This window comes from Rattus norvegicus, chromosome 9 (genome assembly GCF_036323735.1).
Source record: "Rattus norvegicus strain BN/NHsdMcwi chromosome 9, GRCr8, whole genome shotgun sequence".
Classification (NCBI taxonomy): Eukaryota; Metazoa; Chordata; class Mammalia; order Rodentia; family Muridae; genus Rattus; species Rattus norvegicus.
Window position 1 is genome coordinate 4,512,558 of NC_086027.1, and position 18,614 is coordinate 4,531,171.

An 18,614-nucleotide genomic window follows, 5' to 3' on the forward strand; every position below is an offset into this window, starting at 1 on the left:
ACATTGATCTGAAGGTAAGATTGGGAAAACATGGCATAGGAAACTGTACCCTCAGTGAGCTGGCAGAGACTCTCATGACAGAAAGACTAATTATTTCTGGGTATCAAGGTTATAGGCAAACACTTATGATTTCTTAAGCACGTTTCTCTAACCATCAAATTTTCTGTAAGACAAATCAAGAATCTTTAGAGAATGAAGCTAAGAAAAACCATAGGGGAGATCCTTCTGGTCTCCAATTGCACCACAAAGTTAATCCTGTAGTACAGCTCTTTACACAAATCCAGCCTGGAGAGAGCTGATCTCCCAGGAGTGCTGTCACTCCTAAATTCACAGGAGAGACCAATGCTTTTTCTACAATAACTGGCCAAAGGGGGACCTGCCAAGAGACCACAGGGCACAGAAACTGCAGAGCAAACAGGGACAGAATCCTTCAGGTTTCCATCAGTGACCTAGAACTAGCTCTGTGACACAGCTCTCCACACAGAAACCTGCCCAGACAGAATTGTTCTTCCAGGAGTGCTGACATACCTAAGATCACAGGGCTCACAGGTTCACAAGAGGGACAGGTTCCAGTCAGAGACAGCAAGGCCAACTAACACCAGAGATAACCATATGTTGAGAGGCAAGTGCAAGAAACTAAGCAACAGAAACAAAGGGTACTTAGCACCATTAAAACCCAGCTCTCCCACTACAGAAAGTCCTGGATAGCCCAACATACTGGAAAAGCAAGATTCTGATTTAAAAATCACAACTCATGATGATGTTAGAGGACTTTAAGATGGACATAAATAACCTCCTTAAAGAAGCGCAGGAGAACACAGGCAAACAGGTAGAAGCCCTGAAAGGGGAAACACAAAAATCCCTTAAAGAATACAGGAAAACAACCAAACAGGCGAAGGAATTGAACAAAACTATCCAGGATCTAAAAATGGAAATAGAAACAATAAAAAAAATCATAAAGGGAGACAACCCTGGATATAGAAGACCTAGGAAAGAGATTAGGAGTCATAGAAGCAAGCGTCACAAAAGAATACAAGAGATTGAAGACAGAATCTCATGAGCAGAAGATACCATAGAAAATATTGACCCAACAGTCAAAGAAAGTGCAAAATGCAAAAAGCTCCTAAAATAAAACATCAAGGAAATCCAGGACACATAAGGATAATAGGTATGGAAGAGAGATAAGATTCCCAACTTATAGGGCCAGCAAATATCTTCAACAAAATTATAGAAGAAAACTTCCCTAACCTAAAGAAAAAGAGGCCCATGAACATACAAGAAGCCCACAGAACACCAAATAGTTTGGACTACAAAAACAATTCCTCCTGTCAAATAATAGTCAAAACACCAAATGTACTAAACAAAGAGAGAATATTAAAGCCGTAAGGGAAAAAAAATCAAGTAACATACAAAGGCAGATCCATCAGAATTACACCAGACTTCTCAACAGAGACTACAAAAGCTAGAAGATCCTGGGCAGATGTTATACAGACCCTAAGATAACACAAATGCCAACCCAGGCTATATCCAATAAAACTCTCAATTACAATAGATGGAGAAACCAAGATATTCTAGGAGAAAACCAAATTTATATAACATATTTCCACAAATCCAGCCCCACAAACGATAATAGATAGAAATTACAACAAAAGGAGGGAAACTCCACATGGAAAAAGCAAGAAGGTAATCTTTCAACTAATCCAAAAGAATATAGCCACACAGACACAATTCCACCTTTAAGAACAAAAATAACAGGAAACAACAATCACTTTCACTTAATACCTCTCTACATCAATGGACTCAATTCCCCAATAATACCACATAGACTAACACACTGGATACTTTAAACAGGACCCAGCATTTTGTTGCCTACAGGAAACACACCTCAGTGATGAAGACAGACACTACCTCAGAATAACAGGCTGGAAAAAATTTCCAAGCAAATGGCCCCAAGAAACAACCTGGAATAGCCATTCTAATATTGAATAAATTGACTTTCAACCAAAAGTTGTTTAAAAAGATAAGGAAAAATTTACCAGAATGAACTCTCAATAATGATTATCTATGCTCCAAATGCAAGGACACCCACATTCATAAAAGAAACCTTACTAAAGCTCAAAGCACACTTTGTACCTCACACAATAATAGTGGGAGATTTCAACATCCCACTCTCATCAATGGACAGATCATGGAAACAGAAACTGAACAGAGACACAGTGAAACTAACAGAAGTTATGAACCAAATGGATTTGACACATCTATAGAACATCTCATCCTAAAACAAAAGAACATACCTTCTTCTCAGAACTTCATCGTAACTTCTCCAAAATTGACCATATAACTGGTCACAAAACAGGCCTCAATGGATTCAAGAAGACTGAAGTAATCCCATGCATCCTATCAGATCACCCTGGACTAAGGCTGGTCTTCAATTACAATAAAAATAACAGAAAGTCCACATACACATGGAAGCTGAACAATGCTCTACTCAATGATAACTTGGTCAGGGAAGAAATAAAGGAAGAAATTTAAGACTTTTTAGAATTTAATGATAATGAAAGCACAACATACCCAAACTTATGGGACACAATGAAAGCAGTGCTAAGAGGAAAACTCATAGCTCTGAGTGCCTCCAGAAAGAAATTGAAGAGAGCATACATTAGCAGCCTAACAGCATACTTGAAAACTCTAGAACAAACAAAACAAAACAAAAAACAAATACACCCAAGAGCAGTAGACAGCAGGAAACAATCAAACTCAGGGTTGAAATCAACAAAGTAGAAAAAAAAAGAACTATACAAAGAATCAACAAAAGTAGGAGCTGATTCTTTGAGAAAATCAGTAAGACAGATAAATGCTTAGCTAGAATAACCAGAGGGCACAGAGACAGTATCCAAATTAACAAAATCAGAAACGAAAAGGGGGACCTAACAACATAAACTGTGGAAATTAAAAAAATCATCACATACTATTACAAAAGCCTACATTTACAAAAGCCTACTATTACAAAAGTCAACAAAACTGGAAAATCTGGAGGAAATGGACAAATTTCTAGACAGATACCAGGTACTAAAGTTAAATCAGGATCAAAGAAAAACATGTAAACAGTCTTATAACCCCTAAAGAAATAGAAGCAGTCATTAAAAGACTCCCAAACAAAAAATTCCAGGACCAGATGGATTTAGTACAGAATTCTATCAGACCTTCAAAGAAGACCGAATACCAATACTCTTAAATTATTCCACAAAATTGAAACAGAAGGAACACTACCAAATTCATTCTATGAAGCCACAGTTACATTTATACCTAAACGAAACAAATACACAACAAAAAAAGAGAACTTTAGACCAATTTTTCTTATGAATATCAATGCAAAAATACCACAATAAAATCCTCACACACAGAATCCAAGAACACATCAAAATGATCATCTATGATGATCAAGTAGGCTTCATCCCAGGGTTTCAGGATGGTTCAATATATGGGAATCCATCAATATAATCCAGTATATAAACAAACTCAAAAAAAAAAAAAAAGCCCAGATGCTCATCCCATTAGATGCTGAGAAAACATTTGACAACATTCAACACTGCTTCATGGTAAAAGTCTCAGGAAAGATCAGGAATTCAAGGCCCATAACTAAACATACTAAAAGCCATATACAGCAAATCAGTAGCCAAAGTCAAACTAAATGGAGAGAAACTTGAAGCAATCCCACTAAAATCAGGGACTAGACAAGGCTGCCTACTCTCTCCCTACCTATTCAATATAGTTCTTGAAGTTCTAGCCAGAGCAATTAGACAACAAAAAGAGGTCAAAGGGATACAAATTGGAAAGGAAGAAGTCAAAATATCACTATTTGAAGATGATATGATAGGGACCCCAAAAATTCCACCAGAGAACTCCCACAGCTGAGAAACTTTAGCTGAATATAGCATTGACTCAAACCAATCAGTAGCCTTCTGCTACTTAAAGGATAAACAGAATAAGCAAGAAATTAGGGAAACGACACCCTTCATAATAGTCACAAATAATATAAAATACCTTGGTGTGACTCTAAGCAAGCAAGTGAAAGATCTGTATGGCAAGAACTTCAAGTCTCTGAAGAAAGAAATTGAAGAAGATCTCAGAAGAAGGAAATTCTCCATGCTCATGGATCGGCAGGATTAATATAGCAAAAGTGGCCATTTTGCCGAAAACAATCTATTGATTCGATGCAATCTCCATCAAGATTCCAACTCAATTCTTCATAGAGTTAGAAGGAGCAATTTGCAAATTCATTTGGGAATAATAAAAAAAAACCCAGGACAGTGAAAACTATTCTCAACAATAAAAGAATTTCTCTGGAATCACAATCCCTGACCCCAAGCTGTATCACAGAGCAATAGTGATGAAAACTGCATGTATTGGTATAGAGACAGGCAGGGAGATCAATGAAATAGAATTGAAGACCCAGAAATGAACCCACACACCTATGGTCACTTGATCTTTGACAAAGTAACTAAAAGTATCCAATGGAAAAAAAGAGTATTTTCCACATATGGTGCTGGTTCAATTGGTTGTCAGCATGTAGAAGAATGCAAATCGATCTATTCTTATCTCCTTGTTTAAAGTTCAAGTCCAAGTGAATCAAGGACCTCCACATAAAACCAGATACACTGAAACTAATAGAAGAAAAGTGGGTAAAAGCCTTGAACACAGGGCACCAATAACTTATGTTCATAAAGCTGCAAAGTTTCTGTAAGGCAAAGGACACTGTCATTAGGACAAAATGGCAACCAACAAATTGGGAAAAGATCTTTACCAATCCTATATCTGATAGAGGGCTAATATCCAAAATATACAAAGAACTCAAGAAGTTAGACTCTAGAGAGCCAAATAATCCTATTAAAAAATGAGATTCAGAGTTAAACAAAGAATTCTCAACTGAGGAATATCAAATGGTCATGAAATACCTAAAGAAATGTTCCACATCCTTAGTCATCAGGGAAATGCAAATCAAAGCAAAACAACTTTGAGATTCTACCTCACACCAGTCAGAATGGCTAAGATCAAAATCTCAGATGACAGCAGATGCTGGTGAGGATGTGGAGAAAGAAAAACACTCCTCAGTTGTCAGTGGGGATTGCACGTTGGTACAACCATTTTGGAAATCTGTCTGGCAGTTCCTCAGAAAGTTGGACGTAGTACTATCTGAGGACCCAGTTACACCACTTCTTTTTTTTTTTTTTTTTTTTTTTTTGAAATTTGAAGTCTTTATTGAACCAATTGCATGTTAGGTTACAAAGGTATTTCACTTTTCCAAAATGCTGTTTCTCTTTGTAGACCAATCTGGCCACAAAAGGCTACCTGGCTAAGTATTAGCCAGAAACTTCTAAATCCCAGTGTGATCTTCTTGTGGCATTTTTCCAACAAATAATGCAGACCAAATCACAAGATGGCCACCTCACTGGTCACATGGTCCTTAGGTTAATGAGCAGAGGCTGACAGGCTGTCTCCTCACTCTGTGCACACTGCAGAAGGAAAGTTTGTTTTGAATACCACAGGACAGAAGGACAGGCAGCTCATAACTCCAGTGGAAAAACATATAGGAGAGCTGAGTGGCAACAGCAGGCACTGTGATAACCTGGGCTGTCAAAGTCTCTCCGTTACTCTGGCATGCAGTTGGAGATCCCATGGCTATGAGCAGCCACAGCCCTTGGAAACATGCTTCAGTTACACCACTTCTGGGCATATACTCAAAAGATGTTCCAACATATAACAAGGACACGTGTTCCTCTATGTTCATAGTAGGCTTATTTATAATAGCCAGAAGCTGGAAAGAACCCAGATGCCCTTCAACAGAGGAATATATACAAAAATGTGGTACATTTTACAGTGATATACCACTCAGTTATTAAAAACAATGACTTCATGAAATTCTTAGGCAAATGGATGGCACTAGAAAATATCACCCTGAGTGAGGTAACCCAGTCACAAAAGAACACACATCTTATGCACTCAGTGATAAATAGATATTAGCCCAGAAGCTTGGAATACCCAAAATAGAGTCCAGACCACACAAAGCTCAAGAAGAAGGAAGACCAAAATGTGGATGTTTCAGTCCTTCTTAGAAGAGGGAACAAAATATTCATGGGAGGAAATACGGAGATATAGTGTGGAACAGAGACTAAAGCAAAGGCCATCCAGAGACTGCCCCACCAAAGGATCCATCCCATATACAGACACCAAACCCAGACACTATTGTGGATGGCAAGAAGTGCTTGCTGACAGGATCCTGATATGGATGTCTCCTGAGAGACTCCTTACTGATACAGGTGGATGCTCTAATACTCCTGCCCCTTCCTCCTGAGTGCTGGGATTATAGCACATGCCCCCACACTGATTTGTACAGTGCTTGGACTCGAACCCAGGGCTTTGCCCATACTAGGCATGCTCTCCACCCACTGCACTGCAACCCCAGCCTGAGATGCCCGTCTTACTCATATGCTATCCTAAGTCAAATGCTGGAGTTCAGCTTAGAGCAACCAAAATGAGCAGAGCTTCTTCTAGTTGCAACACTCAGCTGTTTTCTCGAGGTCAATTTTTCAGGAGGGCTTTAACATGGGTAGAGTTTTGGCCAAGTTCTGTTTGGGGGTACGTTTGTGTGAGAATACTCCACATGACCATCAAGCTGGATTCCTTGGAACTCAGTTAGGCTTCTAGTTGTTTTTGTAAAACTTAGAATGTATCCACCCAATACCCAAAGAGGTGCCTGCTTCTCCTTATTGCATACAAATTCTCATTAAGTCTGATTTTCTTTGGGGCAGTCCTCAAAAACCTGGGAGGTTCTGCTGAAACACATTGTAGGTTACGTTTTCCTGGAATATTCATGTCGCTTCAGGAAAAGCCAGCTTTTCTAGGGATCTAGAAGTGTCCAGTTGACTAAACCATGCCGGAATGTCAGCTGCGGCTCCTTTCTCAGGATTAGAGGATCAAAGGAAGAAATAGAGGCTGTTGTCTTTACTTTTCTGGGAGGAATACGCAAAGAGTACTTGAATCTTCATGGGGACAGCACGCCTGTCTCTGGTACTTCTCTGACCTCTGAATTTTGATTTCCAAGCTTCTTGTCCAGGAAGGATTCAATTATATCACCCATGTCTGCTCACTTTTGTGATCTGGAGCAGTTTCCCATCTTCTTCCTGCTCTGTGGCTGGTAATTTCTAGCTTGCTGTTAGTCATTGCCAGCATTACTTCGTGGCATGGTGGATCCTTTTCTACAGATCTGAGCTTTCTTCTGAGACACGGACAAATAGTGAGAAGGCAGGTCTTCCTGTCTGCATCTGTCTTTGGGGTACTATTACATGAGGTCTCCATGTAATTTTCTTTGCTACTGAAGCTTCGGGCAATGTTTCTTCTAATCTCTGGACACATGTACTGCTGTGTTGCTCAAGTTTTCCCATCGCTGTGACAGAATGCAGGATGTAACTTGAGGGAGGAAGGATTCATTGGCTCACAGCTTCAGAGACTGCTGCAATCAATCATGGCCGGGATGGCAGGGAGGGTGTATCGGAGGGGAGAAGAGTACCTCATAGTACCTGGGAAGGAGAGGAGTATGGGAGAGGAAAGGACAGGAGAGGGAGAGGGAGAGGGAGAGGGAGAGGGAGAGGGAGAGGGAGAGGGAGAGGGAGAGGGAGAGGGAGAGGGAGAGGGAGGCGGAGGCGGAGGCGGAGGCAGAGGCAGAGGCAGAGGCAGAGGCAGAGGCAGAGGCAGAGGCAGAGGCAGAGGCAGAGGCAGAGGCAGAGGCGAGGGAGGAGGGGAAGCGGGAGGGGGAGGGGGAGGGGGAGAGGGAGGGGGAGAGGGAGGGGGAGAGGGAGAATTCCTACATTGTTGGCTGGCTCTCCCCATTTCTTTCTTTCTTCTAAGTACCCAGCCTGTATGATGTCATTCACATTGAAATTGAGACCCACCCCCACCCCTTAGTTAGTGATCGCTGGAATTTCTTCACAGACATTCTCAGGGGTATGTTTTAATTTTCTATGTGTTTTTCAGTAAGACTGAGTTGATATGTTTAACCATCAGAGCTGGGGAGAAGGGCTCCATGGATAAAATGCTTGTTGCCTAAGAGTGAGGAGCTAGGTTCACTGCCTCAGATCCATATAAAGCTGTCTGTGGTAGTATCTGCCACCCCAGCGTTCCTATGGTGAAGTGAGAATTTCCTGAAGCTCAAGCCCATACAGCCTGGCACACACAGCAGCACATAGGAAACCCTGCTCTCAAACAAGACACAGTGTCTTAGTCAGGGCTTCTATTCCTGCACAAACATCATGACCAAGAAGCAAGCTGGGGAGGAAAGGGTTTATTCAGCTTACACTTCCACATTGCTGTTCATCACCAAAGGAAGTCAGGACTGGAACTCAAGCAGGACAGGAAACAGGAGCTGGTGCAGAGGCCACAGAGGGATGTGACCTACTGGCTTGCTTCCCCTGGCTTTCTCAGCTTGCTCTCTTATAGAACCCAAGACTACAAGCCCAGAGATGGCACCACCCACAAGGGGCCCTTCACCCCTTGATCACTAATTGAGAAAATGCCTTAAGCTGGGCCTCATGGAGTCATTTCCTCAAGATGCCTTTCTCTGTGATAACTCCAGATTGTTTCCAGTTGACACACAAAACCAGCCAGTACACACAGCGTGGGCTAGCCCCTGCTACGGTGGTCTCGCCCTCACAGGCACAGCCAGTGCACACATCTGCACATGCACTCCTTAAGAAACTCAAGATACTTGTGCATTCTCCCAGACATGCTGAAGGTAGAAGATTGATGAAGTCCCATGGACTCTTGAGGTAATGCATTCCTTAATGGACAGTGAAATTAACACTGGATAGAGATTTAGTCTTACGTTTACTGGGGTTCCTCCCCCTCCCACCCCCACCTCCCAGCTTAGGAGCTCTGCCTTTAGGTTCATCGAACAGGATCAATTTTTAAATGATCTAAAGACTTCTCCCACCAAAACCTTGATAATATTTGAAGAGACTTTTTCTACTTCCTAATGCAGAGATAACACAGCTAGATTTCATAAAATGTATTGCACATTTTATGGCTAAAATGCAAATGCTTATTCATCCTTCAATAAGAGAAAAACATTCATTCTTCTTTATACTTCAGTTTTGATTTTTAGACATTTGTTTCTGGTGCCTTATGCTCTGTTAATTATCTGTTATATATATTCTGGGTGCCTAGTGATTTTTTAAGTTATACCACAAATTGACTTTAAAATTTTGTATGGTAGGCTACTTCTGTAGGCTACTTTCTTATGCTTCATATTAAAATCACTTCTTATTCTTGGAATATTTATTTGTTCATTTATTTACAAACAAGGTCTTCCTATGTTTGCCAGGTTGGCCTTGGACTCTTCCTCCTCCTGCCTAGGCCTCCCAAGTGTTAGGATCACAGATGCTGACTTGACACCAGGCTCCTTGGAAGTTCTGATGGCTCCTCCTCATTTGATTGCTTTAATTGTGGGGTAACAAGGACTCGTTAAACTTCTTAGAAAAAAATTAATGACCCTTATTGAATATGGCAGGCATATTATTGAATATGGCACCAGGCAGATCTTTGGCAAGGAGATCTTGGTTTCTTCTGAAGGGGGTCACTTGTCCCATGTCACATGCCTTTTGGTCTCAGACTGGGCTCCTCCTTAGTAGTAACCCACACCCATTCTGATGTAGTTGACATTGTTTTGAGAGTCTCAGTTGAAAGTCCTCAGCTTCCAACAGCTCCAGACACTGAAGAATGAGGACCTCAAATAGCAGTAGGTAGCCACCTACTGGCCTTTGGAATCCTGGGAAGCAATTTTTTTTAAAGACAGGACTTCATGGGTGCTGGAATTGCTGGTGTATGCCATGGTCCCTAGTAAAGGATTCTGACTCTACTGTTTAATAAGTGTGAACTTAGGCACAATTCCTCATTTGATTAGCATGTTTAAGATCTGGAGACAAAGAGGTAAGGACACCAAGCTCAGGCACAGTCCTTGCCTTTATGGAAACTACAATCATGTTGAGTGACACAGATAGCAGGTCGAAAAATGTTGATGAAATAATTATAGACTGCAAATATAAGTAATATAAAGTAAAATAAAGTGTTCCTCAAGTTGTAGTGTAGAACCTTGTAGAAATGCAGAGTCTGGTTGACCTACATATCTAGAAAGCTCTGTTTCATGGTTAGAATGTAAAGTATCCCTACAAGCTCTGTTTTTGTATGTAGTGTAGGAGTGGAAGGGTAAGCCTTAGGTACACAACAAGTTTGAGCTCAGCCTGGGCTACATGAGACCATGTCTCAAAACAAAAACAAAAACAAAAACAAAACCATAAGACAAGAAAATAAGCAAGCAGTCAAACACAAAACTAATATAGTAAGTAATAAGGCTGTAGCTGCCACATGGCACACAGCAGACACTTTTCTGAGGCTGCTGCTGGCTACCCCAGGCTGCCCTCTCTGGTATCACAATTCTTTATTTTTTTTAAAGATTTATTCATTTATTATATATAAGTACACTGTAGCTGTCTTCAGATACACCAGAAGAGGGCATCGGATCTCTTTACAGATGGTTGTGAGCCACCATGTGGTTGCTGGGAATTGAACTCAGGACCTCTGGAAGAGTAGTCGGGTGCTCTTAACTGCTGAGCCATCTCTCCAGCCCACAATTATTTATTTTTGACCCTCACTGATTACCACCATGTCGTATTACTAATGTATTATCTATTTTAGATTACTTTATTTAAAGAATTATTTATTTATTTTATGTATATAAGTACATTGTAGCTGTTTTCAAACATGCCAGAAGAGGGCATTGGATCCCTTTATGCATAGTTGTGAGCCACCATGTGGTTGCTGGGAATTGAACTCAGAACCTCTGGAAGAGCAGTCAAGTCTCCTAACTGCTTTAGCCATCTCTCCAGCTCTCGTTTTCGATTTTACACTCTAAAGTATGGGAACCCAGTTGACTCTGAACTTGGGTAGGTGAGACCTTTAGGGAATGTCACTTCATAGGCTGCTGACTAGCCTGCTGTTTGTTTGTTCCTGGCTTGTCTTTCAATGATTATTCAGCAACAGCTTGACACTAGTGAGATCAGATGTGTAAGGCAGTCCTTTCAGTAAAAAGGCAGATGTTTGACACATCTATCCCATTAGGTGTCTGGTGGTTTTCTCCTAGGCTAGTGCCTAGGAGATTTCTTCTAATGGATGAGTTCCCTAAGAGCTGGAACTTTTCTTTTCTTCTCTCTCTCTCTCTCTCTCTCTCTCTCTCTCTCTCTCTCTTTCTTTCTATGTCTGGCAAAGCTTGGACAGAGGGTAGGAATTTGGTGGCATTATGGAGATATATTTAGCTGCTCTATGGAGGCATGCCATATGGGTTAGCATGATGTGGGCAAGGGCTGGGTTAGGCTGAAAGACAGAAAAGGAACTTCATAGACCAAGATTTTGGTTGATATAGAGTAGAATGCTCCTAGAGAGGGGGCACGTAAGTGAGCAAAAGGTGGGTGAGCAAGAAGACGAGCATTTTAAGGGAGGAACCAATGATACCTTGACTTGTTCAAAAGTAAACTCTAATTGATAGACTTTCCTGCTCCAGATACAGATGAACTACTTATTTAGTTTTCCCTCGAAGGTTTTGTGCACCTTACACTTATAAACTTGCACTCGCATCCACACACACACACACACACACACACATACACACACACACACACACACACACACACACAGAGGTACACACACAGTACTCAAAACACAACAAAGATGAAACAGTTGTGGTAAATCACACTCAACTCAAAGGTTTGCTTCCCATACTGCAGAAATGTGGAAGTCCAATGTCAAGAATAATAAAAATTTATGAAGCAACAAGCTATACACAGGCGGGTTTATCTGAGGGTTCTGAGGCCTTATTTTAAGGCTGAGCCCCCAGGTGCTCTTCCTCCTCTTTTCAAGTGACAGTTGTGGTTGCGCAAGGACTTCAGCTGTCCCTGGTGAACTGTCAACCAGGCTGGAACAAGCAGCCACATGTGTCTGTGGATTTCCTCTCAGCTCTACTGGGAGACAGCAGTTGGTGCTGGGGGAGCATGGTGGCTGTTGACTGGGCCAACTTAGAGTAGTGCTAATTCTGGCTTCCGCCCCCACCTTCCACACATTATTTTTCATTACTCTCTGCCAATTCTAGATTCTCCTTTGGATCCAAATCTTGTCTGGGGGAAGGGGTTGGAGAAGATGGGCCTATAGAACTGGACTTTACCCTACTTTTCAATGACCATGACTCCTAATCAGGAGGGTGCTTTTATATTTGGTCTGAAAGTATCCGAAGTCACTTTCCCCATTTGTATTGATAAAAGTTCATTGGTGACACAATAAATTAGACAGTCATATTTAACCTCTTCAGGGACACTGCCAATCTGAGAAGGTCTTTTTACTGCTTTTCCTTTTGATAGAACACCATAACTACATTGATTCTGACATTGATTGTGCCCTAGACAAAGTCACAATGACTTTTCTTAACTCAAGGATAAACTCTCTATTCCACTTTGCCATCCCTGGTCCTGACCTGAGTTCTTCTTATCCATGTATCCCATTTTCTGCAATAACAAGACTGGTGAACTCACTGTCCCAATGCCCAAATATCCCATCCATGTTGTGCTTTATGGAGCTCTGAATGTTGGTCACACATTTTTATTTTCCTCTCTGAATTCACTAGTGTGGGCTGGTGTAAGTCCACCCACCCCAACCTTGGGGTAGTCCCTTCCAACATCTTTCAGCTAGTCCTTGGACGCTTCATCACCATCCCCAAGTCCTCATCTGGCCTATATTATGTCTCAAGCTTTGGTAATCTAAGTTCTGCTCCCTCAAGGAAGACTATAAACTCCTAGAAGGCAGAAATATCTGACCCATACCACAGTGTTCTATAAGTCAAGAAAGAACTAACGTATATTATGATAAACACGATCACTACAGAAAGAAGTATAATTTGTCTTAAAGGTGACCTTGAAGATCTCACACTTGAAAATGCCAATAACACCAGCACTTTATGTACTTGAAATCAATTAACTTAGTAATTAGTAGGCTTCTGTCCCAGCCTGGTTTAGGATACACAGTCAGGGTAACACAGTGGGAGGACCTCTCCAAGGGTAGCAGAAATGGGGCTGTGTTCCTATCCCTGTGGTAAACTAGCTCTGGTGCCCTCCATGACTGAAGCTGTGCCCTTGGTAGCTCTAGTCTCTCAGGCGTGTGAAGTAGAGTGTATTCAGTCCAGATAACAGAAAGACAGGGTGAAGCTGGGCCAGGATGCTGTGTGGCTCACAATATTGTCTAAGTTTAAACCTCGACTCCTGTTTCCTGTTTTCTTTCCATGACACTGCCCCTTCCCCTCCCTCTATGGTTCCTCACCCCCTCCCTCTCTCTTAACATCCTCCCTCCTTTAAGTGTAAACAAGGCTGATAGCAATCTCTCTTTTCATTTCTTCCCTTGTTCTAACCACACTTCAGTGTGTTCTATTTAGATAAACATTTCTCCTGCCACAGGTGCAGAATGTATACGCAAGCTTCAGTTTGTAGCACTTCCAAAATTTTTTCATTAAAAATGGGGGTGCGGTGGGGTGGGGCGGGGAGGGACTCTTTGACCCATGAATACATTTTCTTGTAATTAAGCAGTGTGTCTCCACTGAAGAGTGCCAAGCTTTTCAAAAGCACGGCTTCATTCATCTCTCATCTCCTGTCAGTTATCATTAGGGCTTTGGGGTGTGGCTGAGAAGATGTCCACTGAGCCAGCCCATTGAAAGACTGGGAAATTGGGACTTGGAGCCCTCAGCAATTTGTCCTAGGGGTTTGATCATGCCTTGTAGAGTTGGGGAGTGAAATATGGGGTGCAAGTTTCTGGCCTCTTCTCTAACTGCAAGCAGGGAAGCAAGTCTGTGCAGAGTCTCAGGAAGAGAACTGATCCCAGTACAGGCAAGAAAGGGTGCTGCCCAGAGGATTAGGGAGCTGATGAGTGAGGCTGGCCTTAGGATCTGACTGGAGACAGGTGAAAGAAAGAGGATTTATCTGACTGAAGACCTTTCTAGACAAAGGGAAAGCTCCCATTCTGAGAGGCAAAAAGAGAAGGCCTCTTTTAACTCTGTGTGTTGGTGTCCAGTGCTGATCAGCAAGCTGTGCTTGTCTGACTCAGATATCCCAGCATCTCTCTTCGGTCTGGTTAGAAATGGCTTTATCAGGAAGCTAATGGAGCTTAAGCATGTGTGCCCCTTAAAACTCAGGGATGACTTTATAACAGGCTCACGTGGTATCGCTTGCAGACTGTGAAAGAACTTTGTTTTCCTTGCTTTTGTCAAGGAAGTCAAACACATTAGATTTTTGTTGTTCATTTGATACATAACTTTGAAGGTACTTAGTGTGTGGGCAACATTCGTTCTTGTTTCAGATGTTAATAAATGAGCTGTATTTCATTTCAACTTGTAATTTTTAAAGATGAGAAAAATTTTAAAGATGAGAGGGGGGTCCCTTCTCATCTTATTCTAAACATAGAAATTACTTCCTAGAGTCAGCATTTCCCCCCAATACTAAGTTGCTTCTCCTGGCAAAGTCACATGTAGGGCTCCTGGGTGGCACGATGAGGTGCACATGGCAGGCTGTGATGTGAGTGTTCCCTAGTTCTTGTCTTTTCTCTCTTTGGCTTCTGCTGCCCTCCTCTGGGTCTCTTCTCTCCTCCTTCAAATCCTACAGGCATTACTAGCAGGATCACAAGGCTCTTGCTGGGAGGCCTCCTCAGGATGGGTCAAGGTCAAGCCTCCTTCTGAGTGTGTGACTTGGTAAAGCAGGTGGAATACTTGGGAATATTATTTGTATTACCCCTAAATTTGTTTAGAGAGAGGTTTCAAACAACAACAAGAATAGGGCCAGGTATTGACAAACAAAACCCAGAAGTTTGGAGTTTTGGTCAGTGGTACTAAGCTGATTGATAGGTGGATCCAGTTCTGGTGAGAACCAGATCTTGAAGTCTGTTTGGGTTCCTTGGTACTGCCTTGGAGATTTAAACTGAAGATGCTGGGAGAGTGGACCAGGAAGCACATCGAGCCCTTTAGTGAAGCAGCCGGCATTACGGTTAAGACCATTATACCAATATTGTTTGGGTTTGATTCCTAGCATCACCAGGCAACTTAGGGCAAGAAGCCTCACCTCTCTTGGCTTGGTTTTCTCCTCTATAAAATGGGGATGATATTAAATTTTCATAAAGTTTTTCCTTATGAGTTAGTCTATATCATACACTTAGTATGGAGTGCCATTTACTATTATTATTCCTTCTATTAGAGGCAACTTGCTTATAGTGGACTTTCGTTGGAAATGCTAATTTTAGTACACTTCTAGAGAAAATGGCATTTCAAGAGCCTAAAGACATGAAGAAGGAGGTTACGGGACAGTGAATGTAAGTGGAGCAGTCTGCTTTTTCCAGAGAGCCGTAGACAAGCACATAGCATGAAGCACAGAAAAGGTCCTCGACAGACCAAGGCTAACTGAGCCAGTTCCACAATGCAATCTTTCCTTTCTGTTTGCAGGCAGTGAGGTCCTGTGAATACTATAGAGGGATTCTTCCAGGAAATGCCATATTCAACACTAACACACCTGCTTCAAACACCCCGAGCTCCAAATGGCAAAAACAAGTAAAAAAAATTGATTTAAATTATGCAGGTGGAGGGTAATTAAATATTGATATAATAATTATTAAATTATGCAGGTGTAGGGTAGGTTTATGTGAAACTTCTGGAATTGCCACAGGAGTGGGGTAGACAATGAAAAACCCTGCATGGGGCCTTGAGCTGGAAGACAGTGCTGTGAAGTTATGGTTGAACTGGGCAGCTGGTTAGCTGTGCGTTCATCTGTAGGTTCCTGCATCGTTTTGAATGAGATCCTCCAAGCTGAGGACAGGGCGGTCCTCAAATAGCCTGAGGGTATAGAAAAGGCTATTTCTCCCCAAGCAGTCCTAAATACTAAAAGAAAATAATAGCACTCTCTCAAATCCTCATGATTTCATTTAAAGCCAGAGCCCTAAAACCAAGAGCTCTGAGGATCTCACTTTTACCTGTCAAAATAACAATGATTTCAGAGCCAGAATGAAATGGTTCTGAAACAAACAAATGGTTGAGAGGAGAGAGTGAGGAAGGGTGTGTGTGTGTGTGTGTGTGTGTATGTGTGTGTGTGTGTGTGTGTGTGTGTTTGAGGGTAGGGTAGGGAGCTCATTTCAGCTCTGGACCAGAAACATGAGTGTAGACAGGCTGAGATGGGCAGACACGTGAGAGCCGGTTTGCTAGAGGAAAATTCTAGTTCTGAAGCTTTGAATTTTTATGTTTGACCATTTTGTCACTTGTGTCACTAAAAAAGAACAGGCCAGATGGTGGCCTCTAGTACACGTTTCACAGCGTGGCGTCTGCAGAGGGGTTTACCCTGGATGGCTGTTAACAATCAGACTGCACGCTTTAAATGAGAGCTCAATGTGCAGACACAAGAAAGCCAAATGTGGAATGCCCTTTAATTTCAGATCTCGGGTAAACGTAGATGTTCAGTTTTAAAAGCCCTGGTTGACAGTCATGGGCCATGTTAAGATGGTGACTTCAAGGGTCTGTTTAGATTGCTCTCCTTTTTTGAAATGCTGAACCAAGCAGTTCTGTTTTGTTGGCAATATTTTGACTTTGCTAGGGCAATCTGTTGGTTCGCAAACAGGAGCATAGTTCAGAGCTAGAGAACTTTGTTAAAACCCAGACTACTGGGCTCTACTTGAGGACTGAGTTCAGCTGGTAGAGCTTTGTATTTCTCGCATGTTCCTGGGCCATGCCTCGGCTGCAGAGGCAGGAGCTGCACAGCCTTTGAAGGTCTCATTTCTAAAACTCTTGGTGACTCAACTGAACGCTGAAAAAAATTAACTCACAGATTTTCTCATGAATCTGTTGAAAAGCATCAACCTTTTCCCTAGGGAAAAAAATATAAACATTTATAGTGGACAGAAGAAAGAACAGAAGAAAAGAAAGGAAGGAGAGGTTGCATGGTGCATGCAAGAAGAGGGAGGAAAGAGTAAGGACTTCTTAAATGACTCTTGGAATCTCTCAGGAAAGCTCCTCTGACTTGGGAAATTTCAGTTCATCCATAAAGATAGATATTAATTTATTTTAGGCAGGGTCTTATTGTACAGCTCTAGCTGCCCTAAAACTCATCAGTCTTTGCTTCCTAAGTGCTGCGATTTTAAAAAGGCAACAGGGTGGACCCAGATATTAACTATTTAAAATGTATGGACCAGCTCTCTAGTGATAATATTTGATACTGTTGGGCAATGGTGATTTGAATGAGAATAGTTCCTTGGGCTCATTGATTGCTTGGTTCCTTGCCAGTGGACATTACATGGGAAGCAACAGCAGGTGTGGCCTTGTTGGAGGAGATGTTCCCTGTGGAGTTGACTTTGAAGTTTGAAAAGCCCATGCCATTCCCAGTTAGCTTTATCTTGGCCTCCAACTTGCAAATAAAGATGTAAACTCTTAGCTATTGCTACAGTACTTTGCCTGCCTGCTGCCTTGCCCTGGGTGATAGTCATGGACTCACCCTCTGAAACCGTCAGTCATAATAAACTCTTGTTCTACAGGTTACCTTGGTCATGGTATCTCCTCATAGCAATAAAACAGTAACTAAGACAAGGGCACAAAACATCATTGTTTTTAAGAGTTTATTGAGATTTTGATTTTGAAATTGCCACTGCTGAGAATATCCCTGCATATAAGTATGAAACATAAAATATATAAGAGCAGAAATATGTTTACCAATACTTTAAAATTGTTAGAAATTCTGTCCTTAAAGTAAGAAATTTAAACAATTTTAAAAATCAACCAAGCATGCTAACATAATCCAATTCAAAAAAGTATGATATTCATGTGCTATGGATCATGGTAGGAACATATTAAAAATTTGTTTTCCATAATAAAACCACACCTTTCTATAAGAATAGGACATCTTGTGTGTATAGTAAAAAACACCATAATTCACATTAATGGTATATAGTCTGGAGTCTGAGCTAGGGTGTTTCAAGCAGCACTCATTGGTGGTTTGCAGTACAATGACTTGTGCAAGACAAGGTACCCATATGTGTTGATTGCCAAGGTTGCACTGAAGTTGTGCGATGCAGCAGAGGCAAATTGCAGAAATCCCACAAATCATTCTATGTGTGATTTTTGAGTTAATTATTTTTTGTTCATGGTGCATTCAGAAACTTGACAGTTGCCAAATGCTTTGTGATCCCCACATTTGGTTTTGTGACCACAAATAAGGTTGCAAACTTTAAGTCCAACATGTTTAAGAATCTATGGTTTAGGTTGAGGAGATGGCTTAGTAGATAAATTGCTATACAAGCATGGGCATTGGTGTTCAGACCCCTAGCGTCCATAAAGAAATGTAGTGGCTGTCTGTCATCCCAGTGCTTGGCAAACGGAGACAGAGGATGCTGTGGCAAGCTGGTGAAGACAGAGGAACCTGTGGAAAGTTGGCCAGCTACAAACTGGTGAACTCTTGGTTCATTGAGAAACCCTGTCAACATTCACTGGCCTCTACTTGCACATTTAT

General features: G+C 41.6%; 1 non-coding gene across 1 annotated transcript; it reads right to left on the reverse strand.

Moving 5' to 3' along the window:
* Positions 1–5,583: 5,583 nt before the first annotated feature.
* On the reverse strand, positions 5,584–5,712 carry LOC120094889 (small nucleolar RNA SNORA44). The gene has a single exon (XR_005489583.1). It is a non-coding gene; the product is annotated as a small nucleolar RNA SNORA44 (small nucleolar RNA).
* Between the last annotated feature and the right edge of the window lie 12,902 nt (positions 5,713–18,614).